Source organism: Hordeum vulgare, chromosome 6H (genome assembly GCF_904849725.1).
Source record: "Hordeum vulgare subsp. vulgare chromosome 6H, MorexV3_pseudomolecules_assembly, whole genome shotgun sequence".
Lineage (NCBI taxonomy): Eukaryota > Viridiplantae > Streptophyta > Magnoliopsida > Poales > Poaceae > Hordeum > Hordeum vulgare.
This window is the reverse complement of record NC_058523.1, coordinates 164,119,279-164,130,836: the sequence shown is the minus strand read 5'-3', so window position 1 is coordinate 164,130,836 and position 11,558 is coordinate 164,119,279.

Sequence of the window (11,558 nt, the reverse complement as noted above, 5' to 3'; positions counted from 1 at the left end):
AGTTAAACTTGTCTCCTTTCTCTCTGTTGAGAGAGGTGAGGGAGATAGCACAGAGATGTTGACAAAGACATGTGTAGAGAGATGTGTTAGAGAGAAAATAAAATAAAAGATGTATGTATGTATGTATTAGATGCCCGTATGTATGTTTGTATGTATTGGATATGTATGCATGTATGTAGAGAAAAGAAAAAGAAATATAAAAAGAAATATATGTTTTTATTAAATAAATAAATAAATAAATAAATAGATATATTATTTAATTAATTAGGCAATTAATTAAATGGATAAATAAATAATTAGAATAACTAGAGTATGACACGTGGGTCCCCCACTAAATTAATCTGATTAATTAATATTAAACCTAGATAAAAACTTGTGTCTATGACAAACGGGACCCACTGGTTAGTTGACCAGTCAACTGTTGATGTCATAATTGCATTTAATCAAATTAATTAAATCTGTTTTTAATTCCTAAATATTGAATAAACTTTAAAAATCAATATAAAATAATCCATAAGTTAGATCAAAATATTTTCAACATGAAAGTTGATCAGCAGAACGAGACGAACCCGGATACACGGTCGATTCGTGTGACACACGTCCCTAGCATAGCAAACGTGGAACTTTTCCATCGTTTTCCGTCCGACCCGTATTAGCCACATACCCAAAAAATATCGTCAGATATTCTTCCGACCTGTCTATGACGGATGTTGCTGCGTTAGTTCATGCCTAGTGTGCATATTGCCATGTCATGCTTAGTGCTGCACCTGTTGCTATTATTTATTGTTTCTCCCCCCTCTTCTTACCGGCAGACCTCGAGACTGATGTTGCTGCCGGGTACATCTACGACCCTGTCGACCAGCCCTTTGCCGTAGAGCAACAAGGCAAGCAAACCCCCCTTGACCATCCCTATATCGCCTATGTGTTTCTTCCTCCTGCTTGCATAGCCTATTTTTGATGAACTGCTATATCTAGTACTGTACTTTATATCTTCTTAGTATAGGTGGAGCAGTCATCCATTCTGACCCCGTAGTCGAGTTGCCTCGCTTTGCTTTCAAATCTCGATCCCTGATCGACGAGCCAGACCCGACACCGCACTTACACCCCCCTAGTTGTGCGACGCTACAGAGACACTACCGGGTACCGAGGGTGGCACCTCGCTAAGTACTCCTGATGATATCTCTGTAGTATAGCTAGTCGGTCGTGGTTATCGAGGGTGATTCTTCTTTCACCATTCCCGAGGATGCCTCTGTCGTGCAACCCCTCAAGTGTGGGACCCCCGAGGGTGATTCCTCTAAGTCCACCTCTGACGGATACATCGTTCGGAATCCAACGAGGGTGATACCTCAGATTCCCCCCGATGCTACAACCACATAGTTTCTCGACCATGTTACTGGGATCATTGGTGATTAGTTGTTAGATGGGTGGATTCCCGCGAGATAGTGTCGATGGCCTAATTAAAATGATAATGGATTTGGGTATTTGATCTGGCTTGGTTGGAAGGCCTTATTACACACTAACCGTCTTCGTGGGAAGAATTATGGGTACTCGATGTTGCGGTATTAGCCAAAGCTCTTCAGACGCAGCGATATAGAGGCGCACGCCCAAGTGGTCCCGAGATGCATCGCTCGTGTATTAAGGGGTGCGAGGACTGACACCGGCCGCCCTCACATCGTGCAGGAGCGCGGAGGGCAAGTGGGCCCATGAACCCTCTGTGCTTAGGAGTTAGACCGGCGGGCTGGCCTCTCTGCTGAGCTTAGGTGGGGCTGCGACGTGTCGATATTCAGAGGCCCGGCAGGACTCAGAAAAGTGTGTCCGGCCAGATTGTTATCGAGCACGTTGGGGAATATGTTGTGCACCCCTGCGGGAAAGAACTTATCTATTCGAATAGCAGTGTCCATGGTTACAGGACGACTTGGAGTTGTGCCCTGATCTTATACAACTACAATTGTTACTTAATTGGATTTTAGTTGTCCCGGGATTGCTTCCTCGCAGGGATTCGAGGGAGGATCTCTAGGCGTGACCTCACTTTAATAATTGTTGCAACAATATGACTATTAATTGTGTTACACCGGTTCTACTCTCGTCTATTGCTGCAAGACCCTGAAGATGCTAGTCTTTGATAGGACTAGGCCTTCTCCCTTTATTATCGCATTGCTGCAGTCAGTCCACATATAACCCCCCTTCTTTGATACTGATGCATACTTAGAATAGTTCTGATGTAAGACTTGCAAGTACTTTGGATGAGTACTCACCGTTGCTTTGCTCCCCTTTGTCCCCTTGATCCATTGCGATCAGATGATGGAGCCTAGGAGATGGAGGTTCCCGCCGATGACGACTGCTACCCCGACGGTGCCTACTACTAGGTGGAGGCCGCTGAAGACCAGGAGTAGTTAGGAGGTTCCCAAGCAGGAGGCCTCGCCTCGTTCGATCATTGTATCTTTTGTGCTAGCCTTCTCTAAGGCACCCTCATGTTTTATGTCTGTACTCAGATATTGTTGCTTCCGCTGACTCGTGTATTTATCGAGATTCCGTATTCTAGCCCTCAAGGCCCTTGGCTTGTAATATGAAGCTGATATTGTTTTATCTGTGTCTAGACTTGTGTTGTGATATCTTCTCGTGAGTCCTTGAGTTTGATCGTATGCATTTGCATGTATGATTAGCGTACGATTAAATCGAGGGCGTCACAGATCTCCCCCTCTATCTTTTAATTCATGCATGCATTTGACATATAGTATGAGGAATTTGAAATGCATGATGAAAAATGGTGTCTCACAAATTTCAGCAAGCATGCATTAATTGACTCGAGGAATAAGCATGTGAGGAAAAATGTTCCAAAGTGCCAGAACACCATCGGGCTTAAGTCACAACTTAGTACATCAAAAACTTCACAAGAACCAAGAGATTGTAACTTAATAAAGTTCATAAGCCCATAAATAAACCCGATTGAAGACTAACTCTCTGATATCTCCCTCTTTGTCATCAAGTGAAGAAAAGGGACGAAACTGAGGACTAACGCCCATGAAGAACTTCACTTTTGTGTTGAGGAATAGGCAAGAGCATTCTTCGAGTCAGACTTCCTTGTTGGGCCAGTTGTAGTATCTGTAGGTTCTTCATCTGAATCAGCGGCGCGGAATGAAGAAAATGAGTTGTCCGCAAGGTCAGGAAGTGGAGTGTTCTTGCATTTCTTCTTTGGTGGTCATGACCAATCAAAGTCGTGAGTGAATTCCAATTCTTCATGTTCTTTGGGAGTCTTCACATGAGACAATATGGCCCAAGTGCGATCAAATACCTCATGAAGATAATAGTGATTTTTCTTCACAACATTCTGAGTATCATTGAGGGTTTTCACAATGGAGCCAAACTAGTGTTTTACCAACTTGTGATTGGGATCGACTTTCCGATGAAGACTGAGGAGAAGATCTTTGTAAATCATTACCCTTGGGGTAGTTGGGCTTGGAGGTTTTGCTGTGTCATCAGATTCTTGAGTGGCAGTGTCATCATATGAGGAATAGGAGGCAGGCTTGCGAAATTGACCATCTAGGGGCCAATTTCCTTCATCAATCACTGACTTGCCTTTGCCTTCAACAGGTTCAAAAGATTTCTTGATGACTTTGAGAGGCGGCAGATAACCGAGGTGATTCTGATAGTCAGCTTGTTAGTTGATGGCGGATCTGTTTCTGATGAATCTCATGATCCAAGGCGCATAAATCTTCAGCTCAAATGGTGACAAGGTATTATCAGCCAAAGTCCTCAAGAAGAAATCATGAAGATTCATTTTGTTTCCATGAATGACGTTGAACAGGATATTCTTCATGATCCCAACAACATCTTCTTCCTTATCATGCCCTTCGATAGGTGCGATGGAATATGTCAATGTTCTGTAAACTGTCCTGAGCACATACTTCAATTCCTTCACTAGGAATCTTTTCCTTGGAGGTTGGCCCGGAGCCAAAGGTTTCATGAGGACTTCCATTAGATGATTTGGCAGCTCTCTTTCATCATAGAGTTTAATGGCTTCATTTGAAGGTATTGATATTGGTAAATCTCGAAGCAATTCAGTGGCTGGAGCTTTGTAGTGGGTGTGCTATGTCATCCAGTCCAAGACCCACGAGTTGATGTCTTTGGGGTCACCAGAGAAATGTAGTGTGGCATAGAGGTGAAGAATAATATCAGTATTCCCGTCACCAATATATGAGCAGAACGGCAATAGCACTGCATCGTGAAGAACACTTAGTACTGGGGTGAAGCAAGGAATTTCCTCCATGTCACAATTAGGAATGTGGGTGTGATGAAATATCTTCCTTTTTCCACAGAGCACAGACGCATAGTAGTTAAGTTGAGTTCTGGTCCAGAACTTTATGTGCGTGATGCGAAGCCTATCGTAAGGATTTTCTCTAGTGAAGAAATGATGTTCATCATATAAGTCTTGCTTCTGAATCTTTGGCCTCTTTGAGAAGGGCTCATGAGGCTTTGGTTGGAGAATACGATATTGCTCATCTTGAAGAGTTTTGGCCACCACAATTGCACTTTCAGGATTTACCACTACAATTGCAGTTTCATCAAGAGCTTGTTCTTCAGTTTGAGGAATTTTGTGTGCCGAAGGAGCAGATGCGGTTTCTGGTGCAACAATTTCCTTTTTAGTTTCTTCAGCTAATATACCTGATTCTTGATCTGGTGCTAATTTCACATGAGAGCTCTTTTTGTCAGAGCTAGTCAGAATTTTAGTGGTTGCGGGAGTTTGAGGAATTTGTGTGCTCATGGGCGAGTTTGGGTGAGTATTTCCCAAAACTCATCATGCATAACGCGTGTGTTGCTGCCAAAGTCTTCATTAGCCTCCTTTTCTTCAGCAGCCATTTCTGGGTTTTGTGGAGGAGGTGTTAAGACTTGAGGAATTTGATCAGCTTTAATTTCCTCATCGATTGGTGTGGATGCAGGAGAGCAATGGTCATCCATTTCATCATCTTGTTCTGGAATGATGTGCTCTTCACCAAATGGAACAATCATGTAAGATGGTGCAACGCTGAGGGGTGTTGCATCCACTCGAGCTGATAATTTAGTAGGCAGAGTCTTCAGACATTTTCTCTCTCAAGACTTTGAGGGTGTTGATTCCTTTCTCTTCTTTGCTTTCTTCTCAGCAGCTTTTGTTTTCTTCGCGTCCGATGCAGACGGAAGAGTCACTTTCTTCACCTTTGAAGACTTTGGTGAAGGAGCATTTTCATCAATCATTGCAGGACTTGTGTCAGGCCTGGCAGTTCTTCAGCAGGAATATGCAGAGTGATTTTATCAGGATCTTGTTCTTCATCTTCATCAAAGTCAGGCATTTGTATAGTATAGCTGGGTTGATGATTTTCTGGTTGCTTTGGGATTGCAATCCTGTTGTTGTATTCATCAATTGCAGGAGTTGCGACTTTGATAAACTTCACTTTGACACCCTTTTGATATGCATGAAGACTTGTATATGCTTCAGTGAGGGTTTTCAGCTCTTCCTGAGTAGAAACAATTTTCTCGGGCATCAGGTTAAGGATACTTTGCTTCAAGTATTTCTCCCTTTTAACCTTTGCAGCCCGAGCTTGCTTGGCTTGCTGATCCTTCCATTTTTCCTCATTGATGAATGAAGTGACCATATGACTGAGTCCAGGTGGAAGTTTCAAATCATCAATTGGAGTGTTAGGATCCTCATACCAAAGGTCAATGAAGTTTAGCACAACTTTGGGATCCAGTGCGAGGGGAACGGTGTTGCGAGTAGCTTGGGCAACCCTTTCTTGTTTGTTTCTGATGATGGCTTGAAGAGTTTCATCATCATATTCTTCACTCTCGTCTGATGCAGAAGGAATGTTGACAATCTTGCTTGGGCTAGGTCGTGTTCCTCTTCCAGCAGTCATCTTCATCTTCAATAGCCTAGGTGAAGATTTAAGAGCTGAGCCTGAGGCAGATGGTACTCAGGAACTTGGATTGCCTGGTTGATGTTGACTGAGCTGCGACCGAAGAGGAGGTGAAGACTTTGCTATAGTTGAGGACTTGACAGTTGTTGTTGCTACTTTCTGAGGAATTTGCTCTTTTGATAGTGCTATTGAGGGTTTTGCCTTGAGACCCAGTTTCTTTATCAGAACTTTCTTCTGAGGTTTTTCTGTAGCAGAAGCCTCAGCAGTAGAAGAAGTGGTAGCAGTAGTTGCAGCAGTAGAATCCTCATTAGACTTAGTGACAACAGCTTTTGCCTTTTTCTGCAACTTAGAGAAATACTTGTCTTTTTCATCAGGATAGTCCTCAACTGTGGCTATGCTTGAGGGATGTGCTGCTTGTTGGTCTCTTGTGGCAATCTTTTGCAAGGAGGTTTGAGAGAAAACTTCTTGGCATACTGTGGAGTGACATACATATATTGCTTCCACTCCTTTGCACATGTGCATTCGATCTTTTGAAGCCTTATCTTGCATTTTGCCATGGTCTCTTTTCCATGAATTTCTTCATCAGGCGTGCAGTACTCGGCATATATCTCCTCAGGGATTTCAAAAGAAGTATTTTGTTCAAGTTTCTTGCCACCCTTATGTTTTGTGTCTTCCTCCATTTTCTTCAGCTGAGGTTTTTGCTGGGGAATTTTTATTCTTGAGGAATCTGAGGACCCAGGTAATGTTTCTTCAAGAAGTGCTGCAAATGAGTTAAGTTGATGAGAACCTAGTGATTCATCAGCAGACATTTTGTACGTGTGAACAGAGTATATGTGCGGAGAATTTGGAGAGGTCATATGCGTTCTCAGATTTGATGAAATTGAAAAATTACTTAAGTTGAGGAATTTGACTAAGCATTCTGATCTTGGGTTCCATAGTTGTGCAGACTCGAAAATTTACACAACTGGGGTATCTTGTGAAGAATTTTGTGGCTTAGTGAAATTCATCAAGTGTTCAAGACATGGGTGTGCACAGCTGAGAGATTTTGTGAGGAAAAACTAATTTCACGAATCTAAAGAGAATAAAGAGATCAACATGGGCAGTAAAATAGGATTTTAATTACCCTGTGTGAAGAACATGATTAATTGGGGAAGTAAAAGTAGAAGTTCTTCGGTTCAGATCTTCAGTGCCCTAACTTGGCAACTGAAGACAGCTACGGCAGCGGCGGAGGAAGATGTTCCACAGTCGGCATGAGTCCGACAACGGCAAGGTCGAGGCAGTGAAGTTGTTCCTCACCGGCGATGAGGGTGCTAGCGGCGGCACTAGGTTTTCAGCTCAAGCAAAGAAGACGAGAGGGAGAGAAGAGTTTTTACTGAGGGGGGTAAGGGGCTATTTATGGCTCAGGTGAAAATGGTGTGAAGCAAAAACTTCGGACGAAATTTCCCTTGCCCTTTTGTCTCCCCATGATACGTGCTACCCACGATCGAAGCGGTCGAGATCGTGGTTATCCTTTCGTGAGTAGTGGGTGCGGTGACTGTGGTAATGTTAAAATAAGTTTTCGAATTTTGTTGGGAAGTCCTCAGCTGACAAGGACGCAGTGAGGATTTTGAACAAGTGTCAAACAGAACGCATATGAAGAATTGAGAATAGACTGGTTTGATCATATCATAGAGGGGAGTCGGTTCCGATCACATTCACTTATGAAGAATTGAAGACTTAGCTATAAATGAATGTTGTTGAGGACATTGAAAGCTCATTGTAATATATGTATATATATATGTATATATATATAGGAAAAATACATCCTACCACCCAGGGGTAGTTACCCCACGTGTTCCATATACTACCACGCGGCAGTATATATACTAATTTATCGTTTTTATTATATTCACATAGTATATATAAGATTTTTCAAAGTGAGTTATATGAAAAAAATTACAAGTTGACCCATAGTTTTTATTATATTTGTGAAATACGTATATATTTGTATGTAAAAAAGAGCATACACAAAATATGATACATACTATTAAAAAATAATATATATACTACCTAAACATGATTATATACTACATACTACACATACATAGTCTCCGATTTGATAGGTACTACATACAACATACAAAACTCAAGTGGTGGTAACTACCACCGGTGGTAGATAAATTTTTTCCTATATATATATATATATAGCCAATGAAGATCATCACATAAAAATTTGAAAAATTTGAAAAATTTGTAGACTTTGAAGATTTTGAGGAATTTGTGAAAAATTCTCAGATTTAAGAATTTCAACTTTGAAGAATTTCCAACTTGAAGAATTTCAGAGTTTGGTGGTGGCGTGACCCATCGTATAAGAATGATGATTTCACGCGCCGTGTACAATTGTCGTAGGGCCCTAAGAACCAAATTCTTCATTAATTTCTTCACACTTAGAGTGATATTCTTCATTGATTGAAGAAAATCGTTACTTCGTGTCTTGCACATCTAAGTCATCAATTTTGCATAAGTGTTAGGATGTGTGCATGTTTACAAAAGATTTGAAGATTCTAGGATATTTAGCTCACACCGCAACTTGCAAAACCTTCTCCCATCCAAGGGCTTTGTGAAGATATCTGCTAGATGATCATCAGCCTTCACATGGTCGATGATGATATTGCCCTTAAGTACGTGGTCACGAAGAAAATGATGACGAATCTAGATGTGCTTGGTCTTCGAGTGTTGTACTGGGTTGTAGGCGATCTTGATTGCACTCTCATTATCGCAGTAGAGAGGCACATTCTTCATGCTGATCTCGTAAGCTCTGAGGGTTTGCTTTATCCATAACAGTTGAGCACAACAAGATCCAGCATCAATCTATTCAGCTTCAGCAGTGGAGAGTTATACGCAGTTCTGCTTCTTTGAGGACTAGCAAACTAAATATCTTACAAGGAAATGACATGTGCCTGATGTTGACTTGCGACCCACACAGTCACCCGCATAATCAGAATCAGAATATCCAACGAGGTGAATATTTGAGCCCTTGGGGTACCATAATCCTAGTGCTGGTGTGTGAGCTAGATATCGAAGAATATATTTCACAGCTTTATGTTGTGAGTTATTCGGTTTTTCTTGAAAACATGCACACATGCAAACACTAAGCATAAAGGCTGGCCTAGATGCACATAGGTACAATAAAGAGCCAATCATAGAACGATATACCTGCTGATCGAAATCTATACCATTCTCGTCAGTGCAGAGGTGGCCGTTGGTAGGCATAGGAATCTTGACGCCTTTGCATTCATGCATGCCGAATTTTGTCAGAACATCCTTGAGGTGTTTCCCTTGAGATAGGAAGATGCCATTGCGTTGTTGACGAATTTGCAAACCTAAGAAGAATTTCAGCTCCCCCATCATGGACATTTGATATTCTTCACCCATCATGTAGGGAAATTCATCACTGTAACGTTTGTCAGAACAACCAAAAATAATGTCGTCGAAATATATTTGGCACACGAATAATTCATTGTCATAGGATTTTGTGAAAAGAGTACGATCAAGTGAACCGGGTTTGAAGCCTTTCTTCGTGAGGAATTCCTTCAATGTATCATACCACGCCCGAGGGGCTTGCTTCAGGCCATAGAGTGCCTTTTTGAGCTGAAGACTTTGTGAGGATGATTCGGTACTTCAAAACCTGGGGGCTGAGCAACATATACTTCTTCCTCAAGCTTACCATTGAGGTATGCACTTTTCACATCCATTTGATATAGAGTAATATTGTGATGGTTAGCATAAGCAAGTAATATTCAAATAGCTTCAAGTCTAGCTACACCTGCAAAAGTTTCATCAAAGTCAAATCCGTCAACCTGTGTGTAGCCTTGGGCTACAAGCCATGCCTTGTTCCTCACAACCTGACCATCCTCACCTTGCTTGTTTCGGTAGATCCACTTGGTGCCGATGATATTGTGCTTGCGAGTATCTGGTATTTTGACGAGTTCCCATACGTCATTTAGCTTGAACTGGAGAAGTTCATCTTTCATGGCTTGAATCGACTCACGTTCCATGAAGGCTTCATAAACTTTTGAGGGTTCTATGATAGACAGAAAAGAGGAATGCCCAAAAAAGTTAACTAAATTTGAAGCTTTTGAGCGAGTGAGGGGACCTGACGCATTGATGACATCGAGGATTTTGTCAAGTTCAACTTCATTTGCAATCCTTGGATGAGCTGGTTGAAGACTTTGGTTGGGCTGAGGAATTTGATTTGTAGCATTTTCCTAAGGTGCACTTGCTTGAATTCCATCAGTGTTGGGGACGACTTCTTCAGCAAGGGGTTGTTCCTCAGTAGGAATCATATCTTCAGTAGCCTTGTGCTTAATAGCTTCCTCGGGAGTCAATTTATCTAGCACTCGAGGCAGTTGCTCTCTTTGCGAGCCGTTAGTTTCATCGAAACACACATCTACAGTTTCAACAACCTTGTTGTGATAGGTGTTGAAGACTCTGTAGGTGTGCGAGTCCTTTCCGTAACCAAGCATAAAACCCTCATGTGCTTTAGGTGCAAACTTTGAGCTACGATGAGGATCTCTAATCCAGCATCTTGCACCAAAGACTTTGAAATAACTTACATTGGGTTTCTTGTCAGTGAGGAGTTCATATGAGGTTTTCTTGAGGAATTTGTGAAGATATACCCTATTGATGACGTGGCAAGCAGTGTTGATTGCTTCAGGCCAAAAGCCACGAGGAGTATGATATTCTTCAAGCATAGTCCTTGTCATTTCAACCAGAGTCTTGTTCTTGCATTCAACGACGCCATTCTGTTGAGGAGTATAAGGAGCAGACAATTCGTGAGTAATACCAAGTTCATCAAGATAATCATCAACACTAGCATTTTTGAATTCTATCCCATTATCACTCCTGATGTGTTTGATCTTGACGCCGAAGTTCGTCGAGGCCCTTGAAGAAAATCGTTTGAAGACTTCTTGCACTTCAGTTTTATATAGAATGATATGCACACATGTATACCGTGAATAATCATCAACGATGACAAAGCCATATAAAGATGATGCATTTGTTAGGGTAGCATAATGAGTAGGTCCAAACAGATCCATGTGAAGGAATTCAAACGGATGAGTAGTATTCATGATAGTCTTCGAGGGGTGTTTGGATCTGGTCATTTTTTCAAACTCACAAGCACTGCAGAGATGGTGCTTGAGGAGTTTGAAAGATTCGATGCCAATGCAATGCTTCTTCTTCTTCGCCAGTGTGTGCAAATTCCTCATGCCTGTATGACCATGTCGTCGATGCAATAGCCAGCCTTGTGAGGTTTTTGCTAGTACACATGTGGCTGGTTGAGGACCTGTGGAAAAATCAACAATGTACAAATCTCCTCTCCTAAAGCCTTCGAAGACTTTGGATTTGTCAGATTCCATGATGACTACACATCTATATTTTCCAAATATGACAATCATATCAAGATCACAAAGCATTGAGATTGACATGAGGTTAAACCCAAGGGATTCGACAAGCATGACTTTGTCCATGTGCCGATCCTTAGAGATAGCCAATTTACCAAGTCCCAATACTTTGCTTTTATCTTTATCAGCGTAAGTGATTTGCTTCAATGGTGATGGAGTCAGTGGTATTTTCATCAATAAGATTTTATCACGAGTCATGTGATTTCTGCAACCACTGTCAAGAACCCAC